Consider the following 12,637-nt stretch of genomic DNA (forward strand, 5'->3'; position numbering starts at 1 on the left):
TTTTATTTATTATTTATTTATTTATTTTATTTAATTTATATACCGCCCTAAGCCCGAAGGCTCTCTGGGCGGTGTACAGAAAGATAAAAACAAGCACAATATATGAATACAATAAATACAATAAATCAAGAAACAAAACAAACAAACAATAAAAGAACCAAACAACGTCCAGAATACAAAATAATGATGAAAATGCTGTTAAAACACACTTTAAAATGCCTGGGAGTATAAAAAGGTTTTCACCTGGTGCCGAAAAGATAGTAGCGTTGGTGCCAGGCGCACCTCATCAGGGAGGCTGTTCCACAGTTCTACACCTTTCATAGCGGGAATTTCACGGGAAAGGGCACCATTCCTGCCAAGATGCACTCGTTAAAGATTGGATTGGTGGAGGGCTCTAATTAACCACACGAGTCTTTTGTCTATATTAGTTTTTCCCAGCTTGTGCCACAGCAGTTCCCTATCCACCGAATCAAAAGCTGAAGCAAAGTCTATGAATGCCACATAGAGCGATGCTCTCGGACCTGTTAAAGTCTTCGATATTAAATGCTGTAGAATGAAGGCTTGATCTACAGTACTCCTGCCCTTCCTGAAACCCGCCTGTTCCTGGTGGATAATTGAATTCTTAAGATCCCATTCCATAAGTTTGTTTAGTAGGAAACGCCCATAGAGTTTGGCGGTGACATCTAGAAGGCTGATGGGTCTATAATTACTGGGGTCTGACGGGTCCCCTTTCTTAAAAATAGGCACTATTATGCTGGTGCGCCATCCCTGAGGGAAGGCGCCCGTAGCATTAATGTGTGTGAATAAAGTGGCCAAAAGGGGACCCCACCAGGAAATTTCAGCCAAAAAGATCTCCGGAGGCAGCATATCTTCCCCCGGGGCTTTATTTGTGCGGAGAGACAGAATCAAGTCCCCTATCTCCGCACTGGAGACTGGGGGCCACGGTGGGAAGGTTGACAGATCGTCTGAGGGCAGGGGCGGTGGAATTGACACAGTCCCAAAAATAGCACTAAAATGTGAAACCCAAGTTTCGGGAAAAACCGGGGGAATGGGGACAAAATAATTTTGGTCAAATCCCCCTTGTACGATTTTCCAGAATTTGGGGTCATTGCCTTGGAGTAGAGCCTGCCCCAAGGCTCTCCAGTTGTTTAAAAAGAAAGCCTGTTTTTTTTCCTTGAGCAACCTTTTATATTCCCTCTTCAGTGTGAATAATAGAAGAGTAGTTTCATCTGAGTTGCTACGCTGTGTGATTCTGATTTGGGCGCCTAATTCTCACTTCTTTTCTCGGCATTCCCTATCAAACCATGAATTGGGGCCGCCTATGGGCCTAGCAGGAACAGAGGAAGTCACCGCCCGTTTAAGGGTTATAGAAATTTCCTCATATATCCCTAAAATGGCCTCTGGAGTGGAGATGGCCTGTTGTCGTAAATCGACCAAGGGCGTTGTTTCCAATGATTGTTTTATTGATATTGCGATGTCAGGCGTCCATTTTAGATGCTTGGAACCACACAGGCTGTCCAATGCTGGAATACAATTACGTGGAAGGATATGGGTAAAAGGGCCTTGAAGTTTAAGCAAAAGAGGGAGGTGATCACTATCTAGTCTGGATAAGACGGCAAAATCCTTAACCAAGGGTGTAAATAAGGGAGACCCAAGAATGTAATCCACCACACTGGCCCCTCTCCCTGAGATGAAGGTGTAATAGCCATGGGAAGAATCCAGGTACGTGCCATTGAAACAGATTAACTGTAATCTAACAAGCAGTCGAAATAAAGCGCTTCCATTTGAATTGGAAGACTTGTCTCTTGACGATCGTGATAAAACTGTCAGGTCGTCAAGAGAACCCCCTACTAAATTTCCTAAGGGAGGGTAACTAGGGCCCAGTCTTGCATTTAAATCGCCACAAATTAGTAATAAATGCGACGGGTAATCGTATGAAAGCTTATCTAAGTAATTCTCTAGTATTGTCCAGCTAGTCAATGAAATTTGAGGGGGAGAAGGAGGAAAATATACATTCAAACATATGAGAGGGGGAAAGTCAGCAATAGATATTATTAAGGCCAAGCAAAAATCTGGGGTTGGTTTGAGAGGTTCAGTTATAGCCACATCTAAAGAGGTGGCTATTAAAGTTGCTATGCCTCCGCTGCCACGGCCCTTGGCAGCTCTCCTCGTTGCTGTTTTTTCCCAAGTTTTAAATCCTTGAAGAAAAAGGGAGTGGGAGTCTAGGAGCCAGGTCTCTTGGAGGCAGAGGATATCAAAGGATTGTATAAAACTTATAAACTCTGGGTCCCCTGCCTTGTTGGTCCATCCCACGATGTTCCACGATAGAAAGGTTAAATCAGAAGATGGAAAATAGAAGCAAGTCATAAAAGAAGTATTATTAATGGCTCCTATTTGAGGCGGGTGTAAAGGCTGGGTGAAAGCTGGAGGGAAAAAATGATTTTTAGTTGGTTGACTCTGTCATTCCTCTAAGTTGCACAATTCCGTGGTTTCATCAAGGTCTGGAACTAATGTACAGACGTTTGAGAGGGGCAAACCAGCACACCTTCTCGGGGAGTGTAGAGCAGGCGACAGTTCTACTGATGATCCTAATTCATCAGAGTCTAGATAACGCATTTCAATCCACGAAGGGGCCGTTGGATTCCTCTCCTTCTTGGATCGATGACTGTCCATGGCTTTGTTTCCCATGTCATTTAACCTCTGCTTACATGTCGGCAAATTTAATTCCGCAGTCGCTTGAATAGTGATACTACTCGGCAAAATAAGGCTCGTGGGGTTATTCAAAATACCAGGCTGGACGTCTGAAGAATTTGATAGATAAAGAGATTGCGGCATCTGCGGCTTAAGAGCCACAGTGCCTTCCTCGTGAATGAGGGGAATTTTGCCCTCTTGCAGACTTTCTAATAATGTTGTAAGTTGAGTCAGTCTCGCCGTAATAGCAACTTGCTCATCCTTTGGGAGGCTGCAATAGGACTTAATCAACTGGTCTTCTTCCAGAAGGAGGGGCTCCTCGAGCAGCCCTGCAGCACAGACAGACGGCTGTTCTAATCGAGTCGTCGACTGGTGTGGCACTGTGTGAGGCACGTGGCTTAGCCCGCTGATGGAGGGGTGCTGAGCAAGATGTTGCTTTTTATTGGCTAGGGTTGGGCCGATGAGACCTATAGGGAGCGGGGGCGCCCCATTTACAAAAAACCTCGTGACTGGAACCCCGATGTTCTCAAAAGCCGCTCTATTTTCGTAGACCAGGCCTGCTGAACTCGGGTTCATAAAGGTGACAATAGCTCGTACTGGTTTTTGATTGTTAGAAAGAAACTCTATACGTTTGATCTGGGCGGCATGGAATCGGCCAGGGAGAAGATAATCCAAGAGATGCATTAGGTGCCTTTTCCAGTCGAGCTGAGATTGTAGGCCAAAAGCTTTGGATAATTAATCAATACTACTGTGTCTTGCCTTAATATCAGGTTCCACTGAGTGTTTAACGAGCATTTAGGCCAGAGCTTGGAAAAGTTACTTTTTTGAACTACAACTCCCATCAGCCCCAGCCAGCATGACCACTGGAATGGGCTGATGGGAGTTGTAGTTCAAAAAAGTAACTTTTCCAAGCTCTGATTTAGGCTCAGGTTTGCCCCACAAGGATGATCCACCACATAAGGTGGTATCATGAAACTGTTTATGTATGTTCAACCGAACCGGATATGAAGGAAGTGGCTCATGTTCCTGCTTAGGCGGCAAAGAAATAACCTCATTCATGGATTTACTTGCCTGTTTGCCCTTCTTATCCTTCGATAAAACTTTAGATGACTGGGCTGTACCTGGGTCTAAGTCCTTATTTAGAGACTCGAGTAGTTTGAATAAGGGTTTATAGTCCAATTTCTGGTGTCGGGGAGGTCTTGGATTTTTTATATTCTTTGGTTTTTTTGGAGGGTTCTTGCCTCTCATATGCTTTGCTTTGAACCTGGGCCCTTTTGCTCCTGTTTGTACATTCTTGCCAATAACAACTTGTGGCTCTTTATCACAATCACCTTGCATGCTGCTCCCAATAGCTTTTACCAGAGTAGTCAAGAGGTTATTACATTCAGAAATAAAAGCTTTGTATCAGAAATAACCAGCCTGCAGGGGGGATGATGTTTGTACAGTGGGGCGGATCTTCTGTAATATCCGATGTAAGTGAAGAATGAATTACGAGTGGATCCTCCATATACTCCGTGTCTTTGGCCTCATTCTGGGGGGCAGCACGACTTTCTGCCTCCTCTATTTCTTTGGCCAAATTTAAAGTTGAAGGAGCGCTGGTTAACCTATAGTTGATATTTTTATAATTCAGGGACCAGTCAAGAGCATAATCTGATGAAAGAATCTGCGCGCTCCCCAAGGCACATGTCACTTCGCTCTTAGGCGAAAAGTATTGCGTGATCTTGGCTTGCCGGGTAGTTAAAGGGGCCACTCCTACTTCTGGCAGCATGCCAAGCTCTTTGTACCTTTTCCCGGTAAGTACCATCCCAAATGCCTCTAGGAGATTTTCACGAATGATTTAAAAAGGTAGAGTTATGTAGGTAGTGAGGCAATTTGACTGATGTAAATTGACCAAAGGAGACAATCTCCCAACAACCTTAGTATAATTAGTGAGTTTGTTTTTGCTGGTTTATTTTTTCCCTTCTCCGCAGCAGCTGGGATTAGATAAAAATTCCTTTTAATTTACTTCTTATCTCCTAGACTTTGAGGCTGTTCCTTAACAGTTCAAAACTGATTTAAAACTTGGCAGGGATAAAAGACTTGTAGGGTTGTTTAACTTCGAAGCAACTGAAATGTCCTTGTAGGCAAGTAAAAAAGCCAAGGCTCCGAGGCACAAGTCTTAGAGAATTATAAACGTTTAAAACCTTTCAATCTCGAGTAACGACGTTTAGTCAAGGATAGGACGTTGTCGGGGCAAGTGTTGAAGCTTTTGTTTATACTATCCTACCAAACAATTGCAGAGCAGGAGAGAGATTACTTACAATGCTTGCCGCCATCTTTCCCCAGCATCTTATCTGAAAACCAGACAATTCCACATCTAAGGTTTCCACTTTTCCTTATTCTTATTTCTTTTAATGGAAAGAGACTGGTTATATTTTTGGCACTCAGTTCATATGAAGCGAGAGCCAGTGTAGTGTAGTGGTTAAGTTGTTTGAGTACGACCTGGGAGACCAGGGTTCAAATCCTCACATAGCCATGAAGCTCACTGGTGACCTTGGGACAGTCACTGCCTCTCAGCCTCATGAAAACCCAATTCATAGGGTCGCCATAAGTCAGAAACTTGTTATACAATTTCGTGGTGCAATGTACTGTTCAATCAATAATAAACTCTGTAGCAGAAATTGGTATCTCTGTTCCCTGGCATTAATGAAAGTAAAACCTTCCTTCCCCACAAACCCTTAATCTTCACCTGGATACAGGATAAAGAATGAAAAAATGCTGGGTTTTCTCCATCCTTCCTCATGACCATGATAAAACCAAGTTTCCACTGAACAGTCTTTGACTGACAAGCAACACAGAGAAATTTTGCTGTAATCTACATCCTTTCCCCTCATTTCTCCAAGCTTCTCTTGTTTTTAACAGCTTGTTAATGTTATGTCTACTCACCCTATTTAATTTCTTGGGGGGAGGGGGTACAAAACACTGCCTCTTCTTCTGTTTTGTCAGATTCAAATAGTGTTTGTCCAATCAGAATGATTCAATTGCTCGTGCAAACTAAAAGACTCCTACTCAGCACGCTATGACTTTAGTTCCGCTGTTGGAACCTTGACATCAGGCACTGTATGAACACAGTACCAGTGACAGACTGAGAATACTGTAAGCAGAGCAGACAGAACTGTGAGAAGACACATTTTATAACGTGGTACAACAGAAAAATAAGAGGTAAGCTAGTGCGTGCTTGGAGGACACAATGAAGAGAATCCTATGGCCCTTGCACTTGTGCAACTGCACTGGTATAGCCATTAAAGTCAAGTACAATAGCTATATGATTGTCCTTAGCAGGACAATATGGATACACACTTTGACTTCTCCTGCCGTTGGTCCTTTTTGGGCAGTAAAATTTCATGGGGTAGAGTGATAAGGAAAGGCTTGACCCCCTGCACACAACCACAAACAAATGGAAGCAGGTTGGGGAATAGAACAGGACACTACTATATGGTTCATAGTCTAGATTGTAGTAGTGATGTCACCAGTGAAGTACGGGAAGAGAGAGGCTCCCACAAAAACTTATCTTTAAGTGGACCTTTGTACATATCATGCAAGCCAATGTTTTAAATTATTCTGTCTGTATGTGTCTGTGTGTATCAGATTGCACTGTAGTACACTAGGCTTTTTTTTTTTGCTACTGGATTGAGAGAGGGCAGAAATATAGTCATGTGAGCCTTGCCTCTTGGCCTTTATATAAAACCCCACTCTTATCTCTCTCTCTTAAAAAAAGACGTTTAAAAGAAGTTTATTCTAAATTGTTTCAGTTCCTTCCCAGACATTCACATCTGTGACTATACCAATTCTCTGCCTTATTAGTAGTGTGATCTTTATGTTTATATTCAAAATGTAGGTGGTACCTTTTTGTTGTTATTTGTAGCTTTGTCTCCAGAGGCATAGTCATTGGCTAAGCTTTCAAATTTTCTGAACTACTATTTTATGTAACAGTTAACTGTCAATCAAAATGAATGTATTCTAACAATTTTTTTTCCTTCCAATACTGCCATGCCAAGAACTTTCTTTTGAATGATGATCTAAATATACAGTACTGGTAAAAAAAAAATAGAGGTAAGTTGTGAATTTAATGTGGAAATTTAAACTGTTTGGAAAAAAAGTGACATAAATTAAGGTAGTATAGGCCAATACACATCCAAACCTTGCCTATCCTACTTCTATCAACTTACCACTTTAATCAAATGTTTAGTAACCATTCCAACATTATTAGTCTATCTCCATACTCTGGATAGAAACAATGGCACAGTAAGTACACTTAGGTTATACATTTTCCAGATATTTGCAGTTAAATGCAAATATTTTAACAACATCAACTGAATGCCAGAAATTATAGATGAAGAAAATGTCTGTTGACTGCTCTGACGGCCATTGTATTATTTTACCTATATCTTAGATTAGGTAATACTTTTAACTATATTTTAACTTGGAAATGTATTATTGGAGGATCCAAAGTCATAGTATAAACTATGTACTCTGTAATCCCCTTACTTAGGATGAGAGCCAGTGTGGTGTAGTGGTTAAGGTGGTGGACTACGACCTGAGAGACCAGGGTTCGAATTGCCACATAGCCATGAAGCTCACTGGGTGACCTTGGGAAGTCACTGCCTCTCAGCCTCAGAGGGAGGCAGTGGAAAACCTCCTCTGAATACCGCTTACCATGAAAACCCTATTTGTAGGGTCGCCATAAGTTGGGATCGACTTGGAGGCAGTCCATTTCCATTTTCCCCCTTACTTACTTTTTAGTTCTTGTTCTGTTTGCAAATGTTTGTGTGAAACTCTGAATAATATTGAAAAGAATTGGTTCCTTGTTTCATTTACTTGTGAAAAAAAATTGATTTCTCTGTTTTCTAGACAAATAAAAACTAAGCTCACCTTGTTATTTAAACCTGATGTTACACCCTCAGGTGGCCAGGTAAATTCATTGTAGGTATAATTCGACACTGCAAATAAAACCTTGCCTTGATTTTAATTTCATACTAATGTCTTTTTCTTTTCTTTTCATATATTATAAAATTTTGGAAGAATAAGATTAATGATAATATCCCATGTTAATTCCTTTCCACTCATATGATCCTTTTAATGTTATTTTTTCTTCTTTTTTACTCCACCCCCTCTTACCTCCTGTTTAAAAGTAACAAAATGAGGAATTCCTCCACTAAACGTTTGAATTGTTTATGGTTGTATGTGTGTGTGTGTGTGCATTTTCTTAATGCAACTTCCTTTCCTCTTTTTCTTTCTTCTTTTCCTTTACCATTATTATACAGCCACAAGAGTGGCTGTATAAATTATAAATTATAACTGATATATGAATTGAAGGATTAGATATTAGTTAATTTATTGTATGTAACCATTTTTTCTCTTTGTTTCCATTTACTTTTGAATTTATATATAGGTATACTTAAAAATAAAGTGATGAGACAATGCAAAACTATTTAAACCAGATGATGTAGTAGCATTCTGAGAGCTTTAAAAATAACAAAAATGTAGAACCTACAGTTGTAAGTAGAGTCTATCTAAAATTTTAATTTATTTTTAAACATAATGTATTTTGGTTTCCAAAATAACATTTGTTCTTGATTTCTTCTATATCAGAATGTAGTGGTATATTCTTTCCTCATTTGTATACAAAAATCACTTGGTTACAAACAAACTTTTAAAAAAGATGTTCATCAAAGTTAATGTGTAGAACTTATTTTTAACCTCAACAATGTCAGAAATACATTATTATATGAATTCCTTGGTAGGATAAGCTGCAAGGAATTTAGAGCAAATGCTGTGCGAAGAGAAGGTTCACCACTAGAACTCCCTATCACTGTAGAATCAACAAAAAGATTTTACAAATGTATATACTAATGCTACTAACATCTCTTTGTTTTGCACTATATCAAAAGGAACACAAAGGAAAAGTAATATGGGTTTGAATTAATACCATTTTTTCATAAGAAAGGCACTAGGAAAGTAAATTTCTATCTCACATTCAAACACACAGGAAAATAAAAGTGATAAAACACCAAAGGATCTTGGAAGCATATCCTAGTATAAGGAAAGAAGTATTTTGTTTTACTACGGGGGGAAGGATTACAACTATCTCATCCTTGGCTTAATTTTCATCATTACAGTGTGGCTTTTATAGCAACTTTTTGTGAAACCAGTTTGCACATGGTTAAGAGCAGGCCAGAACTAAGCGAATCATAACTTATGCTCCCAAAGTACTACTTCAGGTATAACCAAGATATATCCCCTGTGAGAATGCATGTTTAACAGTGTTATGGAGTCTGAAGCATTGGCAATTTATTATTAGAGGGTGCATAGTATAAACTACACACTCCCCTTTGAAGAATATCATTATAGACAGAGATGGCTGGCGCCCTCTACATCTGGTAGATTTATGGAAGTGCGGCCAATCAGGTCATCGGGGTGTGTCCACGTTCTGATTTTCTCCCCATCCTCCTTGCTTGCATACACTGTGGATCCTTAAGCACTGCACTTTTTCATATACCACTTCACTAAACTGTAAAGTGTCTTACTTTGGTTCAGAATGGGTTCCTGCTGTCACAGTTACTTCTTTGATGGGAGAAGCCTCCATCTGTTCTGGCTTTTTCTTTATCTCCCTCTGCAAAGCTATCGTGGACATTTAAACATTGCAGTTTTAGTAATGTTTAGCACCTATCAGAACTGTAGTCCTATGGTTGCTGTCATGAGTGTGCAGTTAAGTCACACCTCCTCAACAGTGAACAGAAAGGAGATCTACGCTCATTCAGTAATACTCTCCCAATCCTGTCTGAAACACACACAGATACACACTCACAATGAGTTGCTGAAAACACATTTATTAGCACTACAAAAGACTTTAGTCCTATGCTTGCTCTCAAGAGTAACCTCCACAGACCTCACTGGGGTTTACTGACTTGAATAAGATGAATAGAATGGTGCTAGTAACCAGCAGTGCTTCAAAAGTTCATTTTAAAAAGGGACAGAACAGTTCACTTCAAGTTCATCCAAATGTACCTTTAGTTCATAATAATTTATCCCTGCCACACAGGGGTTAAAGTCATAAGACTGTTCTCCCAGTGCCAACCCTAAACCATACAAAGAACTCAAGTGAACAGTAAAAAGAAAAGAAATCACACATTTGGGAAATGTGATAATATATTTTTTTAATTACAACATATTTAAAATGAACATCTCTAATTGTATAAATGTAATGGTTACAGTGCTGGACTAAAACCTGGAATACCATATTTCAATCTTGCATCCACTTAAATAAACACAATGGAGATTACTTCTTCTTAAAGTAAATAGGATTATGTTACTTACTACATCAAAATCATTACCATCATCATCATCATCATTATTATTGGATTTATTTCCCACACTTCCTCCCAACAGGAGCCCAGGGCGGCATGCCTCCTCCTCAGTATAGTTAACCATTACATATATATATGACACTTTATGTCACTTCACTGGAGAAAACAGCAAATATTATGTTCATGAATATTATTTTATATAAGATATGTTTCACTTATTCCCTGGTATGCCGAAAAAAACCTCCCTGAACTAGAGCAGTCTATTGAAGTGTCATGGATAACAGTATTTGCGTCAAGATTTCCAGTTTGTTTTTAAAAAACCCTATCCTGTAAACTGTAACTCCAGAGAAAAGATATGGCAAGTGGGGAAAAAGTAAGTCAAAGTAAATCGTTTGACCTCCAGCCCTCATCATGAAAGTCACACTCCTGCATTCAGGAAGAAAATAAGCATCCACTCTTCTTCAAAATACTCCTAAGCTTTTTATTTTAATTTTAAAAAAATAAAATAAGTTCTTGCTCCTATCTTTATGGAAGTTAATTATCCTTTAATACCCATATCAAATTTCCAGACACTATCAGATAAAAATAAATAAAAAAGTTCTAGCTCAGCTCACTACATTAATTCTTGGGGCAATTTGCCAGCAACATTTCCTCTTCCTCCCACTCTGACAGTGACCATGTCTACCTCATGAAGAAAACAGATTCTCCCCTTTCCTCCACACATACCTTATGATGCCAGCCAAACATTTTTGAGGACAGTTTGCAAAAACCTCCTCTTCCCCCCCCCCCAACGATAATAAAAATGATAATAAAAATGGCACCAATGATACTTCTGGTTCAGCTTCTTTTCCGGCAAGATGCACTTCTCCTTTTGAGCTATTTACTTTTTTTTAAAAATCCTCCAGGAAACTTATAATAAGAAACAAATTCTTATCAAAAAGACAGTAAGACTAAGGCGAGCCAAAGTGGCCTTGGGGATTCTTTCAAAGGAAACCCGACTCTATGAATTGAAAGCTAAAAGTACAAAGAGCTGAAGCTACAAAGCCATAAAAACGCAAAGTCATAAATCTCGTGGACGGGCTGCCTCCATATATTCTGATAAATAAGACACTTGAAATAAGTCAGCTCTGAGCTCTGACCAACGAATAAATTTAAAACCTACCACCTAGAGAGGGGAGGATTTTTCCCTAGCTAGAGGAAATAGCATATCGAAACTTAATGTTTATCGCCAGGAGGAATTATCAGGAGCAGTGAACAACAATGGACAGTGACGTACAATTAATTAGCTCTCAACCAAAAATTACAAGTTTTTTTCCTATTATATCCAACTCGCCACATTGTCTGCCTCAGTCACAAATAACTCAGAGAGAATCTTTACCTTTGAAACAGATTTATGACTAGTCACTAGAACATAATATTCCCGATAAAGCCAGCTTAACGAACTCAGCAGCTAAAAGCTTAGCGGAGGAATTAATGGATGCGGGCTTTAACTCTTCTTTGAACTTAATATCCGAGGGCCCTCCATCAGAAATATTAACCATTGACTCTTACTTAATGCCTGAGGAACAACAAACGTCTTCATGCGAAAAGGAATTAGGGCCGACTGAATTATCCCCGGAAGACTCTCACTTGAAATGGCAAACACACCACTTGAAATGGCAAACACACTAGAGGAAATACAACTAATTAAAACTTATATTACTGAAACCAACAACTTACTTACCACATTGGTGAGGGCGATTGGGCCCCTGCTAAGTGGAAATCAGGTTGTGGAGGGTATACATACCGGACAATCCAGTATACCACCTACTGGTGTACTTAAGAATAAAGATATGCCCTCAAAGAGGAATTTGTCATCTTGTAAAAATTCCAAAGAAGCAAAAAAATAAAAAAATATCAAGAATAACAAATTCACCCATTACAAGAAATTTAATTTTAAACCATTGTTTAAACTGATGGATACGCAAACAAAACAAAACTCTCTAAAGATGTGCCTAAATGATAACCCTGACAAACATGTTTTCAGAAAAGCCGAAACATGGCGTGACTCAAACAGCATCTCCCGAGATTCGGATTCCTTCATCAACGCTGATGAAGAATTATCTACGCCACACATACCGACTGCAGTTATCAGACTGGATACTAGATAAGCAAAGCAAGAGAGAGGAGTCAAGATGGCGATTGTGCTTCGAGCTCCTTCAAGTCAACCTCTGTAAGAACTTATTTTAACAGTCTTTTATAAGTTTTCCTCCCATGCCAATTAGTGCCAACGGCTGGGATAACTAAAATCTCTACTCAACCTTCAGTTTCTTATTGCTTAAAGTCAATAGTCTGGGCAAGTTTGTTTATTATCTCTCCAACTCCAGACACTCCCGGCTATAAAACTCCCACGCCAAGAAAATACTTATCTTTTCCATTACCATTCCTTCGTTGTGGTTGGCAAAGGGAGTCGCTTAGCCTTAGGGGGCTTTTGAAATTACAACGAGACTTAAAACTGTATAGCCTCAAATTAAAGCTTAAGTTCCTGGCTCCTTGCCCTAGACCTGGCTTCTTATGATGGTCCTGACAAGGCAAAAACGCAGAGTCCTGGCGGACAGCCA

At 39.6% G+C, this 12,637-nt stretch overlaps 1 protein-coding gene across 3 annotated transcripts in view; it reads right to left on the reverse strand.

Annotated features, from left to right (window-relative positions):
• LOC133376549 (carnosine N-methyltransferase 2-like) overlaps positions 1-12,261 on the reverse strand; it is a 63,770-nt gene extending 51,509 nt beyond the window's left edge. For 2 of the 3 annotated variants that reach the window (XM_061608897.1, XM_061608902.1), the window contains exon 1: positions 12,156-12,261. The gene's annotated coding sequence lies outside the window, so the exon portion shown is untranslated. Of the gene's footprint in view, positions 1-11,760; positions 11,834-12,155 lie in introns of those variants that run through there. The other variant, XM_061608899.1, reaches the window with a different exon arrangement.
• Positions 12,262-12,637: the final 376 nt, after the last annotated feature.

Source organism: Rhineura floridana, chromosome 2 (assembly GCF_030035675.1).
Source record: "Rhineura floridana isolate rRhiFlo1 chromosome 2, rRhiFlo1.hap2, whole genome shotgun sequence".
NCBI classification, from domain to species: domain Eukaryota; kingdom Metazoa; phylum Chordata; class Lepidosauria; order Squamata; family Rhineuridae; genus Rhineura; species Rhineura floridana.